The sequence below is a fragment of the Heteronotia binoei genome, chromosome 21 (genome assembly GCF_032191835.1).
Source record: "Heteronotia binoei isolate CCM8104 ecotype False Entrance Well chromosome 21, APGP_CSIRO_Hbin_v1, whole genome shotgun sequence".
NCBI lineage: Eukaryota > Metazoa > Chordata > Lepidosauria > Squamata > Gekkonidae > Heteronotia > Heteronotia binoei.
In genome coordinates, this window is record NC_083243.1 from 84,085,735 (window position 1) to 84,103,651 (window position 17,917).

Consider the following 17,917-nt stretch of genomic DNA (forward strand, 5'->3'; position numbering starts at 1 on the left):
ATGCACTCCTAACCAAGGGTAGCAAGTTTACTTGCATGCTTTATTAAAAGTTTGGAAGGAGAAGCTGACAAACAGACTTCTGTTGACTTAACATAATTGTTCAAATTGTAAGATACAAATTTCAATTAGACAAGCCATCTTACCATCACTTTTTGTTCATATTGGTCTGCCTTAGTGCAATGCTACAGCAAGATTAGGCAACTTGAAACTATAAGCTCTGAGATAAAGAGAACTTTAAGACATTATTTTGCTCAGTATATAAGACAACTTTGAACAGCCTTTATAATACCTGCAAAAACTCTTATTATAATGCAATCTACATCCCCAAGCACATATTTTATCAAGGCTTACAATATTTTCATAGATAGTTATTTTTATTTCAAGGTTGGAATATTAAAATGCACAAAAATAGCCACCAGTTTTTACATGAAGCATATGAGAATGATAAAAAAATTCTCTGAAGTGCACTGTGGCAGAAGTACGAACACAGATTCAAAAACTTATGGTTCAGCCACTCGTAATACAAGGAGCAACATCCTCACATGGCAACAACACTTGCACATATGTACTCGTGATCAAAGCAATCAATAGGTTAACGATCTAGTCATTTAAATGCTTATGTTTCAAAGCTATAATCCACCTAAATTGCTTTTTGGTTCCCTGCTTCACAGCACTAAGGTTTAAGGTACTTCACATCCTTAACTCTGAATCACTACAATGCATCACCACTATGCATAGGCCTTTTTCTGTCCATTGCTCAGAAATGCCAGCAAATTTCTTATCTCCACACAGAGTTAATGATATTGATCATTATTTCATTTCATTAATGGTGGATGCTTCCTCCATAGTGGAGTGCTGGCACAGTATATTCATTACACACATGGAAAATACTGCGGTTACTAAATGGAATCACAGAATCATAGAGTTGGAAGGAACCTCCAGGGTCATCTAATCCAGGCCTTGGATTCAGTGGGAGCTCACAGGAGCACAGCTCCTGAACCTTTCTGACAGTTTCACCTCCTTTTTAAGTACTATGCCAAATTGTTTAAAGGTGTTAAAATAAAGAAAGAGAAGATGGATGAGTATTTACAAAAGATAAAAATAGAGCTCTTAACTGAAAATATGAGAAAAATTTTGAATGATTCTATTGAAAAAATAGAGGTTGAAGCAGCAATTAATGCATTGAAAAATGGAAAAGCACCTGAACCAGATGGATATACAGCTAAATATTTTAAAACTTTTAAAGATGAACTAATACCAAAACTGCAGAAGTTGATAAACATGATAAGAATAAGAGGGAATGTACCAAACACATGGAAAGAAGCTGTTATTTCGTTGATACCCAAGGAAGATAGAGATGTCACGAATGTAAAAAATTATAGACCTATTTCACTATTAAATAATGATTATAAAATATTTACAAGAATCTTGGCAGAATGGCTTAAACAACATTTGATAAACTTTATAAAGGAAGATCAAGCAGGGTTTCTTCCCAAAAGACAAATAAGAGACAATATTAGAACTGTTGTAAATATTGTAGAATATTATGAAAGGCATCCTGAAAAAGAAGTAGCATTGTTCTTTGCAGATGCAGAGAAAGCATTTGACAATTTAAATTGGGACTTTATGTTTGCAGTAATGGAAAAAAATGGAGCTGGGAGAAAGTTTTATAAGAATGATAAAAGCAGTATACTCTGAACAAAGTGCAAGGTTGTGTATAAATGCAGACCTTACAGAAGGTACGAAAGTCAGCAAAGGTACCAGACAAGGCTGTCCGCTTTCACCATTGTTGTTTATAATGACTCTTGAAATATTACTGATGCAGATCCAAGAGGAAAAAGAGATAGAAGGTCTAAGAATAAAAGGATTTGCTTACAAATACAGAGCTTTTGCTGTTGATATAATGTTTATAAATGAAAACCCCATACAAGTTACACCTTTGTTAGCCAAAGTACAAGAATATGGGGAGTTGGCGGGACTTTGTATTAATAGAGAAAAATCAAAAATTCTGTGTAAAAATATGCAGATGAATAAGCAACAAGAACTACAGAGATTAACGGGCTGTGAAGTCACTTCTAAGGTAAAGTACCTATGGGTAGAGATTACAATGAAAAATATTGACTTTAAAAATAACTATGAGAAGTTATGGCGTAAAATGGATGAAGACATGCTAAAATGGAACAAGCTTAAGTTGTCATTGCTGGGTAGAATAGCTGCAATTAAAATGAATATCTTACCAAGAATAATGTATTTGTGTCAAACTATTCCTATTGTGAAGGATGGCAAACAATTTGATAAATGGCGAAGGAAAATCTCCGAATTTGTGTGGGCTGGGAAGAAACCAAGCATTAAAATGAAAATTTTGACTGATGCAAAAGAGAGAGGTGGATTTCAACTACCAGATTTAAAATTATATCATGAAGCAGTTTGTTTAGTGTGGATGAAAGAATGGATAATGTTGTTAAATAAAAAACTTTTGGCGCTGGAAGGTCATGGAAATAAATTTGGCTGGTACGCGTATTTGTATTATGGAAAAAAGAAGATGGACGGTTTTTTCTCTCACCATTATATAAGAAGTAATTTACTAAATACATGGATGAAATACAAGAAATATGGAGATGAGAGAAGACTGTTATGGATAGTGCCAGCTGAAGTAATAAAAATAATGGCTGATATAGGTGAAGAAAAGTGGTTGTCATATAATCAATTATTAAAAATACAAAGTGGCAAAATAGAACTGAAAACTGCTGAAGAGTTGAATCATAAATATGATTGGTTCCAAATGCAACAAATAAAGAGCTTGGTGGAGAAGGATATTAAAACTGAAGGACTAAAAAAAGAGCAAACAGAAATGGAAAAAGTTCTGCTTGGAGACAATGATAAATTATTTTCAAAAGTATATAAATTACTTCTACAGTGGTCTACAGAAGATGAAGTAGTGAAATCTCAAATGGTCAAATGGGCAATTAATGTAAATAAAGAAATACAGATGGAAACTTGGGAATATTTGTGGAAGAACTCTATGAAACTTTCAACATAGTCAAAGTATTAAAGAAAACTGTTTTAAGATGATGTATAGATGGTATATGACTCCTAAAAAATTAGCAAAGATGAATAACAAGATGCCAGACAGATGTTGGAAATGTAAAAAGCATGAAGGTTCTTTCTACCATATGTGGTGGACTTGTGAAAGAGCAAAACAGTATTGGCAAATGATTCAACAAGAAAGAAGATAGAACTTTAATCTGGTACTTGCTTTCAGCTGCTAGGACATTGTATGCGCAGTTGTGGAAGCAAGAAAAAATACCAGAGAAATGGGATTGGATTATAAAAGTTATGACATGGAGTGAAATGGACAAATTAGCAAGAATATTAAGAGACTATGGTTTAGAAGTTTTTAAGAGGGAGTGGAAAAAGTTTAGAAGATATATAAAAAAAGAGTGGAAAATAAAAGGACATTGGACTATGTTTGATAATAATTAAGTTTTAAAAAGAAGAATATAAATGTATGTTTTAATGTATATATTTTTAAGTAAATAACACTGGCGGCGGTCAAGTAACGGGGGGAGGGGTGGGTGGAAAGTAATATATGGGGTAGATAAAAGAAATTTTTAAAGATGTAAGATATAGATTTATTATCATATGTTACTAATAAAATTGTTTTACCACAAGACAACTAGCATATTAAAAATATGGTGTATCCCCCCCAAAACAAAAGTTGGGGAAAACCCCCCTGAAAAAAGGGCCTTGGGGGGAAAATGGTTTTATCCCCAAATTCCCCACCCCCGCTTTCATATCTCCAGTCTCTGCAGTATATTCTTATTATAAATTGTACTGTTTGTTATAGTATTCTAGAGGGTCCTTCAGGGCTGACTTTTTGGAGTATGCAATAGAGTTAAGGGAAGTTGCTTCTGCAAGCTCACTCCAATCTGAAGTTTTGTGTAGTACTTTTGTTTATAATATATGCCATGAAAAGCAGAAATTTCTTGGAGCAAACTGCATTACATCTTACTCTCCTCCAAAGTGATGGTGGCTCATATAGTTTGAGTCCTTGAAATGTTGTCATCTTGCTTCCTTACTATCATAAGTGGCCTGACATGACTGAAAGGGAAAGGCATCTGCCAGAGTTCAGTTCAGAATTGTGGCAGTAGCCCCTCTGGAGCCCCACAGAAATTATAGTCTGTCATGTGGCTACACTGGCATTGGTGTTCATATTCTGTATGTGACATATAAAAATGCCTTTTTATCAAACATCACTGGCCCACTTAACTGTATTGTCTGCTCTGGCAGTTCTCCAACTTGTGTGTATAGAGTCTTTTCTCAATACCTGCTTCCTGGCTTGCATGATATAAATTCTCTAGTTTTGGCAGGCATTGAGCTTTGAAGCAGGTGATACTACATAAACAGATGTAGTCCTGTCCCATTTCCTCCCTTTATGCCCTTTCTGGGTGTGACTACAGCCTAACAGATTTTTTCCTTCTCTGTTCCAATTTCTCATGCGGGCTTATTAAGCCTGTGACTCAGGGAATGTCTGAGAACTTTATCACTGATTAATAGAGCTCCCCTCAGCCTTTCAGAATGTCTAGGTACAGGGCGTTTTTTGAGCAGGAACGCACAGAAATGCATTTCTGGCTGGCTTGGTGTCAGGGTGTGGCCTAATATGCAATGTGTTCCTGCTGGACTTGATCTACGAAAAAGTCCTGTGTGAAACAATGGTGATATCAGGGGGTATGGCATGATATGCAAATGAGTTCCTGCTGGGTTTTTTCTACAAAAAAAGCCCTGTCTAGGGGTGCTTCTAGGCCATGTGCTCAGTACTCTCTCCTCACTACTGAATACTCACAACAAATCTATGTGCATCCTTAATTTGGCCCATAAAGGCTTGTTTATCATTGGACAAAACTCCGTGGCAAGTTGTAGCCAAGAATCTTTCCCCCGCTTAAGCACTAATGTAATGTGTGTTGTTCATTGTGCTGTTAATGTGTGTTGTGGTATGCAATAAATAGTATTTTTCTTATCCATAGTACTCTTAGAAATATCTTCTCTGAATATCCTCCAGGCCCCAAGTTGGGATCAGTCACCAGAGGTCAACATGACTTCCAGATGTAGGCATGCCTACACACATACACAAAAGGAAGGAAGAAATCTGTATAGTGTTGCTGCTATCAGCTTGGGCAATAAAGAAGCAAAATAGTTATGCACAAAGTAGTATTACAGAGGGAGGGAAGGCCACAAGGACAAAGTTTTGTCTTCTGTATAGTGTGGTGCAAACTTCTAGACATTTTGAAACTTCTGTTTTAGGGTGAAATAGAAATATGATTTACTTTATAGGTACCTTTCTCATTGAAACTCAAAACTGTATCTATTTGACTGCCTTAACTTAGACTATATCATTTACAACTTAGTTAACACATGACATTGCACTGATTAGCATATTCATGCCATTTAAAAGTATGAATATTATTTTTCTACAAGCAAAACTGCAAATATATCCAAATAACCTGAGAGCTACAAGCTGCTGTGTGCTATACTACCTTTGAATGGTATCTTGATTTTTTTTTTCATCTGAGAAGTAAGAAAAAAATAGCAGCTGAAATGAGAAAACTTTGGTAGTAGAAATGGATTAGTTGGACAGAAACCATTGCAAACCATTATCATACTACCAGCATATTGTAGTATCAAGTTAACTGTGAAATTGAAAACATTGAACATTTTATGTATTATCGTCAAACATCTTAAAGTGTTGACAAAACTATTAACATTTAAATGACAAACAGATCTTTGAAAATATGTCTGCGGTATACATAGAGTTACCTAGTATTGTAGGTTTATTATATAAAGACATTCACACTACATGTTCTAAGTAAAACCTTGTCTTAAATGCTTCTGTAATTCCAAAAGAAGAAAATGCTTGTGTTGTTTCAGTACTCCTTGAAATTTCCTAATTTTTCCATAGGAAAACAAAGCATTGTATGTTGATTATTGTATTGGTCACAACGGAGATGTGTTCATAGAATGGGAAGTGAAATGATGGAGACACATCTATGGGGAAATCCAGAGGCAAATTGAAGGAATAATCCAGGCCCCATGTGTGGGGAAGAAGGACTGTTTTGGTGCTTGAAAAGCTGTGCAGATGGGGGCAACACTGGCTGATCCTGTTGTGCATTGGCCCTCACAGCATTTTTAGATGGCCCTAGTTCACCCCTAAAATGCTTATCCAAGCATTTTCAAAAAGGGTTAGACGGAAGGCTTCAAACTATAAAGTGATTTGCTATTATCAACATGAGTATTGAAAACCCATTTCTGAAAATTGCTAATTGAGTCATGCCATTACTTGAAAATATCCCTGGTTTGAGACAAAAATCTCACACACTTGAGGCGTTAATCTATTTATATTCTACATTTTTAGCCCATAACTTACATTTTGTGAATTAGTCATTCTCTAGCTAAATCTTAATCACACCTTAAGGTATTTTTACAAATTAATTAAAATAGTTTTAACATCTACATAGTCATCAGAGCTGTGTGGAGATAAAAGTGATTTTTCTTGAAGGCAGACGTGCTCAAAGCTCAGCCTTAGAAATGTGTCTGCTAAAATTAACTGCTAAAAATGACTGGTCTAAGTTGGATCTAATGCAAAGTGAGTATCTGACTTTCAGAACAAGTTCTCTCCTGATAACTAAGTATTGTGTGTTAATTATTGAATTGGTCACAGTGGAGATATGTCCAGAGTCTGATTCGTGATAGAATGGAAAGTGAAATAATGTCTTCAGAAGCAGGAAGCACTCTTGCCAGGCATAGTGGAACCTCAGTTACAAAGTGGCCACTGGAGCAGAAAACTGACCCATTTAACAACTGATATAAAACTTGAAACCTTTTAAGTCTTGGCATGGTTTTACAATAGATGAGGTTTGGAAATAGAATTGATTAGTATTAAACTTAAGTGAACTTTAAATGGAAGCTGTATGATGCAATATTATATGAACTGTTTTTGTTATATAATCTGCTACTTGAACATAGGCTAGGCAGTCAAATAACTGGTCTTGAGAGTAATAGCAGTATCACTAGTTCACAAATTGAGAACAGAGTAGGCTTATGTATACATAAAGTGATTGTGTATGACCTGTGCTTGTCCTGTGAAAGGGATTGGATGCCGTTGTCTGGTGCAGTCAAAAGACTGAAGCTTGTAGTGACTCAAACTTTGTTCCACTGCTTCAAACCGACATGGCTGCCCACATGAATCTGTTTGCCTTTATCCATTCTGAGCAGGATTCCTGCATTCTTGCCCTGGAGAATACAGGCTTAATATATCTTCTTGAACTTAACTCTGCATTTGAACAAAGCAGGAATCAAGTTTCACCTTTAAGACCAAGTTTTATTGAGGACGTAAGCTTTCATGTGCTCTCTAAGCACACTTCATCAGACGAGGGGATCAGGTATTGCGGACTGAAATACTTGCAGTTTGTTGTTGTTTCAGCCCACAATACCTGATCCCTCTCGTCTGATGAAGTGTGCTTAGACAGCACACGAAAGCTTATGTTCTCAGTAAAACTTGGTTGGTCTTAAAGGTGCAACTTGACTCCTGCTTTGTTCATATGGTTCAGACCAACATGGCTGCCCTCTTTGATCTTAACTCTGGATTAGCCACTGCCCCAAGTAGGAGAGACCAGTGCTCCTAAATCTCAAGCAAATGAAAAGTACTACTGGCTAAGTGAGGTGGTGACTTCACTAAAGAAATTACAGTGGCAAACAATTCATCAAATGTGATGACACTTACTCAGATTTCTACAGTTGGAAAGGGATTTTTTAAAAAATGTATTTCTATCCTAAAACTGCTCCTTCTTTCTCAGGGCTTTTTTGGTAGAAAAAGCCCAGCAGGTTCTCATTTGTATATTAGGCAATACCCCCTGATGTCACCATTGTTTCACATAGGGAAGAATTCATTTACATATTAGGCCACACCCCCTGACACCAAGCCAGTCAGAACTGTGTTCCTGCTAAAAAAAAAAAAGCCCTGCTCTTTCTTAAAGCAGATGCTGAATTAATGGTTTGTTCTCCAGTGCTGCATGTACACAACATATACTGGAGGGATCCTGGAAGGGTTTTTATTGTTTTGTTTTTGCTTGGACATCTTTTTGTCATGGAGCAAGTGTCTTTGGGGGTGTGCAGGGAGAGGTATTTGTGAATTTCCTGCATTGTTCAGGGAGTTGACTAGATAACCCTGGTGGTCCCTTCCAACTCTATGATTCTATAATATAAGAACACACATTCTAGCTGTATCTGAAGAAGTGAGCAGTGACTCATGAAAACTCATGCCCTATCAGAAGTTTTGTTAGGTGCTACTGGACTGTTGCTCCATTCCACTAATAAAGCTTGCGTGCTGTATTGTTAGGTTTCTTTTTTTCTTTATCTATTTAAACTAGAGAGGGGAATCTCTTCAAGAGAAGTGTGTTTGTTTCAGACTGGGCAAAGGGAGATGTGTTGAAGTGGAATATATGAAACCATAAATGTATTTTTAAGTACTGAGCCATCTACTTCCATTGTTAAACAATAGAATGGAATTGGAAGTCAATCCAAGCGTTCACATATGAATTAATAATACTGATGCCATTTTGGATTTTATTACTGAGACTGTAAATGCATTGTATGTATATAATGAATTTTTAATGATTTTATTGTAATTTATTTTAACAGTATGTATCTTAATCTGAGCCCGACAGGAGAGGGTGGGATATAAATATAATAAATAAAAATTAAAGGAGCTATGGAACTCAGACTTTGCTCTGCCTTCTGACCTACCCCTCCCTTCCTCCCAAAGGAGAAGCCCTCAGCCAGTCGAGGGAAAGGAGGCTTGGCTTGAAAAGAAACAAGAAGCAGGCTTGGAAGGAAACAGAAAGCAGCAGAGGAAGCTGGTCAAAAACAAGCTGCAGTGCAGCAGCGCCTGAAAAGTAAACAAGAGAGAGCCAGTCTCTCGTGGGCCAGAGATGAGCCCTGCAGGGGCCGAATCTGTCTCATGGGCTGTATGTTTGACAACCCTGCCCTAATTGGTCTGAGTACCACATACCTTTGGGATGGGCTTTCCTGGTATACCCCCCCCCCAAAAAGAGAATTACACTCAGCTGATAAGAACTTGCTGCTGGTCCTCAGCTGGAGAGACATCTGGCTGTCCTCAACTAGGGGAAGAACCTAGTGGAACGCTCTGATGAATAACATCCAGGCTCTGTGAGAGCTAATGCAATTCTCTGCAAGGCAGAGATGTTCCCCCAGAATTTTGGTTGACGGCAATGGCAGTTTCCATCAGTCTGGTGCTCCTGTTTTCCTGCCTCCCCCTTCAGGGCAATTTCATCAGTGGCCTTAATATTGTCTGGTTAGTTCTTTTCTTTTACTTTCTTTTACTGTTTTATTGTTAATTTATTTATGTTTATTTATATTACTGTACACCACCCTGAGCCTTGTTCCTCAGGGAGGGGTAATCAAAAAATTGAACCAAATAAATAAATAAATAGAAAAAAGGTAGGACAAACATTTACTAGCTATAGACACTGATACATTTCAGTACTCAAAATGTTTTATGGATACAGACAAAGACCATGCTGGTCTACAGAAAAATGCCCACCTACCCTCAAAGTGCAACACTTTTTCATTAGAAACCAAACACTAAACTGTGAGTAAATCTTAGAACTCTCCATCAAACTGGATATTCAGTATACTGGGAGGGGGGGGGGGAATCAGGAGCAGCAGAAAAAGATGTTTCATTGGCTAAGAGCCCCTAATCCCCGCAAGAGTTAAAATGGATTACAGGTTATGTTACAGGCTTTGTTGACTTAGATGTTGCTGAGTACAAAATGGGTTTCTAGTGTATTAAAAACTACTCAGATAAAAAGGAGAAAGTTGCCCCCCATAGTGTTCTACTATGGCCATTCTGTAGCTTTCAGATTTTCTTGCCATTCTTTATGAAAGCAATTCAGCGCACTGTAAGATAGTAGACAATCGTGGTGCATATCAAATTATTACTACCAAGACACAGATGAATCATTTACTTTTGTCTAACTGAACAAGAAATCTGTATGACAGTTCTGCAATAGACTCCCTCTTCATTTCAAAAATTGCTGTTTGTATCATTTATCCAATGTAAACTACCAAACCTTGCACCAGAAAACCCTCCTCCTTGCTTGCTCAAGGAAGCAGAAGGAAAGGCTGGAAAACTGAATTTGGGGAGGAATTGCCAGGTTTTCGTTTCATTCTCTCTCCACAGCATCATAACTGTTATATACAGGAGGGTTCTCCAAGTTGTAGCCAGGTAATTCCATGCTTTCACTTACGTGTTCCCCCTACCCTTTCAGCTATTTCAGTTTCCAGTTCACTCCTTGGATGTGTAAACTAAATGGGTTTAAAAGAATTAAGGGGTTATTCCAGGGCAACAGATGGTTTTCCACAAGCCCCAGATTTTGCGCAGGAAAAAAACTACTTTAATTACCTTTTTACATTCACCACTTCAGCTTTTAGCATGAACCTACTTTTATTTCCTTTCTATCTCAAGTTTACCAATTTAGACAAACATGTAAAATTTAACATTTCTACATCAAGTAGAGTTTAACAAGTACTATTTGTTGCCTAAGCTGAACCAATTTGCATGGCAGTAATTTCTTCTCCAGTTCACCAGCTTCTACAAACATCCTTGTATGCTGCACATTTATTACAGTTTTAGAGGTTTAAAGGAAAGAGCAGATTAAGTTTGGACTCAGAAATATGAAAGAGCTTCAGTAGTGTTTGTAGAATCTTTCGGGATCAAGTGCCGTGTTCTACTGGAGAAAGTTTTCCTTCCAGACGTTTCGTTCTCAGCTGCGGAGAACATCCTCAGTGGCGTTGCAGCCGGAGCAGGCGCTCAGACCTTCTTGGCTGCTGTGCATTGAGTGGGACCAGGGCTGCTGCAGAGCTGCTATTTCTAGGCTGGAGGGGGTGTGATGAAAGGGCAGTTACACACCCTCTCCAGCCTAGAAATAGCAGCTCTGCAGCAGCCCTGGCCCCACTCAATGCACAGCAGCCAAGAAGGTCTGAGCGCCTGCTCCGGCTGCAACGCCACTGAGGATGTTCTCCGCAGCTGAGAACGAAACGTCTGGAAGGAAAACTTTCTCCAGTAGAACACGGCACTTGATCCCGAAAGATTCTACAAACCCTAATGATGTTACCAGCCGTGAAAACCTGAAATCTTTGATAGCTTCAGTAGTGCCAGTACTGCAAGTTTCAGAGCCATCCTCTTGACTTTTATTGCTTGACTTTTATTGCAAGTTCAACAGCTGCTTATTTGTCAAGAATTTAACAGGCATTGCATGTATAAGAACCCAAATGCATTTACCATTAATTAGCAGAGAGTTCCTCTTAAAGTTATCAAATTACTATGCAACTGCTATTATGAACATTCTAAGGCTTTTACAGAAGGATGTGTAAATGAAGTCAATAACCAAGATGCAAATCAGTAGCGGGGTATGGGTCACTTACATCTCAGAATGTCAGAGAACTACAAGCCCTGTGTATTTTGCCCAACCTATCACATCTTTCCTCAACTCCAGCCTTTACTGCCTTTTCCATTAACACAAGCATCTATCAGTTCAATGCAACAGAATCTGTTCCCGACCTTGGAGAAATGAGATAAGTCACTTCAAGACTACCCCATAAACTCCTACATCAGCGAGGCAGTGGATCAAAAGGTCATGATTGACCATGTCAAATTCTGCTGTAAGATTGAGCAATTACAGCAATACCAACCCACCTCGACCCAACTGCTCATAGGAATCATTTGGTGTGTGTGTGGGGTGGGGGGGGGGGGTGACCAAAGCTGTCTACATCCTGTGGCTGCGTCATAAACTAGACTGAACTCGTTCCAGTTCTTAAGTGTCATCCAGGAAATTCTGAACTTTTCTGCCACTACTCTCTCAACTTACCCAGAAATGAGAAATTCAAGACTGGGTGGTAGTTGGAAGGATCCATAGGATCTAATGTTGGTCTCTTTAAGAGTGGTACAACCTCAGGCTCTTTCAGTCCCTCAGTCAAGGAGCTCAGAGCAGCATACATGGTTTCCTGTCCTAGTTTATTCTCATAACAGCCCTGTGAGCTAGGTTAGGCAGAGACTGACCCAAGGCCACCCAACAAGCTTTGTGGTGGGGGACATGTGAACCTGGGTTTCCAGCAAAGCAACTGTACCACACTAACTCTTACACATGAATTGGTGCACTTTGCCCAAAAATAATGATCCTTGTTGAATTCCTTTTTTGGTTTCTGCTGCAGTGTATAGAGCCCTAAAATACTTGAAATTCAGGAAGTAGTTTCAGCACAGCTTGCAGAAACTGATTTTGTCATGTGAATTTCTACATACTATAGCATTCTACAAGGTAAAGGGCTATGTTGAAGAGCATCAACAAAGAATAAAATTGTTTGATATAGGAATAAATGCAAAAAGTGTAAGAAGACAAGTTTTTGAGGTAATGCATAAGAACTTGTTCAGTCTAACTATTCAGAAAATAAGATACCCCCACAAAGTATGAGTGTTTCAGTATCATTTAAAAAAGGTAAATGTGCAAGCACCAGTTGTTTTTGACTTTGGGGTGATGTTGTTTTCACAGCGTTTTCACGGCAGACTTTTTACGGGGTGGTTTGCCATTGCCTTCCCCAGTCATCTACACTTTCCCCCCAGCAAGCTGGCTACTCATTTTACTGACCTCGGAAGGATGGAAGGCTGAGTCAACCTGGAGCCGGCTACCTGAACCAGCTTCCGCTGGGATTGAACTCAGGTTGTGAGCAGTATCATTAGAACCATGCTTTTTAATTACATGGGGAGAGAGAAACTATTTGTATATTGTCTTCTGTGTTGTTGTTTGAACCTGATTCTTTTCTAGAATCAGTGTTCAATTCTTGCGTACTATCTGGTTGGGATTGAGGACCTGTTGTAATCAAAGTCACATTGTTTCAGAGGGTAGCCATGTTGCTCTGCAGCAGTACCTCTAGATTTTAGTCTAGTAGCATCTTAAAAATGAACAAGATTTTGGGGGTGTAAGCTTTGGAGTAGGGATGGGCACAAAAGGCGAAAATGTTGGTTTGTTTAGTGGGTTGCCCAGTTCAGATTCCTGAACGATTTATAGTTTGTTAATTCATCTTTTTTGGGAAGGCATAGAGTGGCCCCTGAGTAAGCTAGAGACACCATACTTGCAGCAAACTCTTAAGTGGACTCCCTTGATGCTTATGAGGGGCAACAGTGTGAGGGCTTCTAGTGTCCTGGCCCCACTGATAGACTTTCTGATGGCACCTGGTTTTTTTGGCCATTGTGTGACACAGAATGTTGGACTGGATGGGCCATTGGCCTGATCCAGCATGGCTTCTCTTATGTTCTTATTGAGAAACTACAGCCCCCCAAAGCAAGTGTCCCCAGTAAATTGCTCTCCTGGGAGCTGGGAAAAGAAAAGGAAGCTGCCCTGCAGCTTCAGTTGATTTCACCCCAGGAAGCTTGGAAACTGACTAGACGCAGCAGCTTTGCTCTCTTGGCATCTGCATTTCTTGTCAGTTTCACTTGAAACTGAGGAGAAGTGCAGAGGGCAGGGAGAGCAGAGCTGCCACTTCTAGTCAGTTTCACTGGAAACTAACACTGGGGGCAGCACCAGGCTGTCTGGAAAAATGAATTAAACAACACACCAAGACAAAAAGCTGTTTTTTGTTTGGCGGGATCAACCCAACTAGTTTGGAAGAAGCCACAAAACAGCCATTTTAAGCACAAATCGCAGTTCATTCTTCAATTCATGCGCATCCCTAATTTGGAGTGTCAAAACTGCCTGATTAGGGCAGCTTTGACTCACAAAAATTTGTGCCTCTTAAATCTTGTTGGTCTCAATGTGCTATTTAATCTAGCCAAGTTCATATTGACTTTTATCAAAATGTATGCGGTGACTGGTAGATCCTGTGATACAAGAATCAGAGTTCATTTCAGTGGTGTTCAAATTCCATTAGTCACAAAAGTTAATGGTGCTAACGCTTCTGTAGACCAATGGTCCTTTGCAGCCCCTTCCTTTCTCTTTCCCCAACAGTAGCCAGTGAGAACCAGAACCTACCTAAGGGACCGTCTCTCCCCGTATGAACCCCAGAGGGCACTGAGGTCAGCAAGTAAAAACAAAATGACCATCCCTGGGCCGAGAGAGGCCAGGCTCCAAAGCACCAGGGTGCGAGCCTTTTCAGTTGCGGCACCTGCACTGTGGAACCAGCTCCCGGAGGAGGTGCGGGCCCTGCGGAACCTCGACCAGTTCCGCAGGGCCTGCAAGACTGCCCTTTTTAGACGCGCCTATAATGATACGGACTGCTGAGTTGCAATGAACGAAGAACCACCATCTTTAACACCATTTAAACTGGCAGAATCAGCGCCAGAACAGCTATTACTGCCAGATATATATATAATGTAATGTAAATTAAGTATTTTAATTGAATTAACGGGTTTTTATGTGTAATTTTAATTGTTAATCTAATGTTTTACTATTTATGTTAATATATTACTTACTGTTAGCCGCCCTGAGCCGCTTTGCGGGGAGGGCGGGGTAGAAATAAAATTTATTATTATTATATATTATTATTATAAATATGATAGTGAGGTGAGGGTGGGCTGCAAAACAGGCTTGTGGATGCAAAACAGGAAAGTGCTCTGAGAAGGAGGAAGCAGTCCCCTGCTCTCCCCACCTCAAGGAAGCTTCTGCCACAAGCAGAACATTTGGGCTGATAGGAAGGAGGCAGAGATTTCAGTCCTGCAGTTCAAATGATACAGTTAACTAGCCGATTCTTCCAGCTAGTTTTGAGAATTCCAAGGTTAGCTATCACAAGCCATGACCTAGATGGCACATAATGGCCCAGGCTGGCGCACACTCATCAGATCTTGACTGCTAAGCAGGGTCAGCCCTGGTTAGTACTGGGAGGGAGACCACCAGAGAAACCCAGGGTCTCTATGCAGATGCAGTCAATGACAAACTACCTCTGAATGTCTCTTGAAGAACTTGCAGAGGCACCATGAGTTGACTATGACTTGATGCCATTTCTCACCATAGTAGTAGGGCCATTGTGTAAATCCTTATAGGGTATCTGGTGGTGTTTCCATTCTTCTCAGATAACAAGTAGAGACATGTCACATGTTACTGATTAATCAGAAACCCGTGAAGGGGGGAGCTAGTTCATCTTCCTTCTCTGAAGGTTTTAGTTGAAACTGCTTAGCAGTTGATAGCTTTCAGCTGAAGCAGTCTGGTCTCTGAGCAACAGACAGCTCTTTGGCAGCTTTTGCCAGATGCTGTTTGACAAATTTGCTTTGCTTAGTTCATTTGTCTTGAAAAATACCTGATTTCAGCAGCCAAATTGCTTTATGCCTTGATGTATTCATATCCTCAGTTGAAATGCTCGGCCTTCTGAGGCTTCCCTCTCCCCTTCTAAGAAGGATACCATTACATCTTCGAACACTGATATTTTGGCCTATGATCCTGTATGCAGATTTCCCAGAATTACAACTGAATTCCAGACAACAGAGATCTATACCCCCGGAAAAAAACAACTGTTTTGGATAGCAGACTCTATGGCAGCATATTCAGCTGAGGCCTCTCCCCTCCCTGAATGCTGCTGTCCTCAGACTCCACCACAAAATCGCCAGGAATTTCTCAGCCTGGCAGCCCTGCTCAGGCCTGGGCCAATGAGTACTCCCTCAGTTGTGGGAGGCATCTCATTTCCCCCTTCCCCACTGTTTCTGCTTTTCCTTTCCTGAAAGCCATCAGAGCCCGAAAAGGGCCCCCCCCCTGCCTTTTACTGACAGAACCAAGCTTGGAATCTGTGGTTTCTAATCAGCAGCCACTGAGGGAGTCTTTTGCTGGAAACTACAGGTGCTCCTTTTATTGTTTTTGATTTTAAACTACCCATTGTTTTTTTTGTTTGTTTAGATTTCAAATTATAGCAACTGGGGCTTGAATATAGATATGCTTACTCCATTTTAATTATGCAGCCGAAGTTAATAAACAGTTAATAAACTTTTGTGTGAAAAGGAAGGAATGTTTTCTTGTAACATGCAATCTGCTTAACTTCAATTACTGTGAACTCACACTGATGCCAGAAAGTTTATTTTGAGGAAAGGAAGGGAACTGTATTTCTGGGCAAGTTGAATGAGACATCGAACTGTAATATTTATATGTGCCAGTCTCTTTGTCATGTAATCTTAAAAGCAGTGGTTAGTGGTCTGCACTGGATTAAAAGCAGTGCATCGATTTGAGATAGAACTGTGCATTGTTCCATGCTGGGAACTTGGTGTCAGTTATGTGCACCCTTCAAAATACTCCTTTACCCTCTGAAGAAAACTTTATGCTTTGGCCTTAGTGCCATGACCACAATGATTAAGACTGCATATGAGAGAGACTGTCTCATCACTTTGATGTGTAGTTTAGGACAACTTAAAACACAGCTTAGCAGTTTTGTGGCCAACAGCTGTCATTCCTTGTCTTCCATATTGTGGCTTGTCAAAGAAAGTGAGCAATTTCCTATTTTGTTGTTGCAATCTTCAGCTCTTTTTGATACCACATTTCTGAAACCTTTGACACCTCTAGTTCTCCTCATTGCTGCTTTCTGCCATCCTACTATCATCAGGTCCCTCACCTTTTACATGTAGCCTGTATAATATAATTGTTCTAAATAATAGCATGCAGACATCAATCTAGCAATTTTGTCTTTTTGTTTTGATAGTTTTTTTTTCATTGGTGTGATGTGGGAAGAACACTGGTGTCTTGTTCACTGGTACAGTATCCATGTTCTAGTACAGTAGCCATCAAACTGGACATAAGGAGAACATAAGGGAGAGAAAGCACTGAATTTGGAGGAAAGATATAAAAAGAAGTACATATGTGTTCACTTACTTGTAAATAAATAGGTATGTTTAAATCATATTGAACCTGTTGCGGTTTGCCTCCTCTCCAACATCTTCCCCCTGGGTGGCCATTGCCTCTTTCCCTTAGGTGCTCCCCTGCAGGTAAGACTGGGTGTCTCAGAATGGGCAGGCAGCCGGGTTAGTGTCACCCTGGTGGCTCCATGCTCAGCTGGGGTGGTCTTTGCTCTGCCCTTCTCTCTGACTTTCTCCAACCTCCAGCCTCCACTCCTCCTTGATCCTCCTCAGTGGCCTCCTTTTATTCACTCCCAGGTGTCTTGCCCCCTTCCCACTGGTCCCCTCCCCAATTTCCACCCCCTCTTTCAAGCCAAGCTAAGGGTGTTGTTGGGGCATTTAGGGGCATCTTCCTTTCCTGCTTTGTCCCAGGCCATTGGCTGCAGGGCAGCTGGTGGGCTCGGACATTGGCTAAGATATCCATGACTGGACGCTTAGCGGGTCAAGGCTAATTGCCAGAGGGCTCACCATGACTCCTGTGGATGGCCCTTTGACTCAGCGCATGCCTCGGATCTGTGACCTGGCTGTTGGCTCCAGGACAAGGCAACTGTGGTGCTTCTTCCCCACTCTTTTACAGGAGCACTGTAGCACGAGTGCATTGTAAGCAGGCTTCGTTTTGGGCTGGAGCTCACAGGAGCAGAGCCTCTAAATTTTATTGTGCTCTTTCTTTCCTCCCCCTCCCCCCAATACTTGCTTCAGGGCTTCATTATTCAACCTGTCCTCTCTGAGAATTTTGCTGAATTCTAAGATCTGACAAACTTTCTAATAATTCCCCCACAAAAAATGGGAAAATAACCAAAACGTATAGAGCAGACAGTTGGAAATCTTCATCATGCCACCTGTGACCACATAGGAGAAAGTAATTTTAAAAGTATGACAGGAGTAAAGTTTTATTATGACAATTATAATTCAAGAAGCATTTTAAAGTAGATGCTGAGCTGATAGTACAACTTGACAGGGATGTGTGGGGTGTGTGGCATATAC

The 17,917-nt window shown here is 39.9% G+C and overlaps 1 protein-coding gene across 9 annotated transcripts in view; it reads left to right on the plus strand.

Moving 5' to 3' along the window:
• NUMB (NUMB endocytic adaptor protein) overlaps nt 1–17,917 on the plus strand; it is a 106,536-nt gene that overhangs the window by 26,804 nt on the left and 61,815 nt on the right. The window lies entirely within an intron of this gene.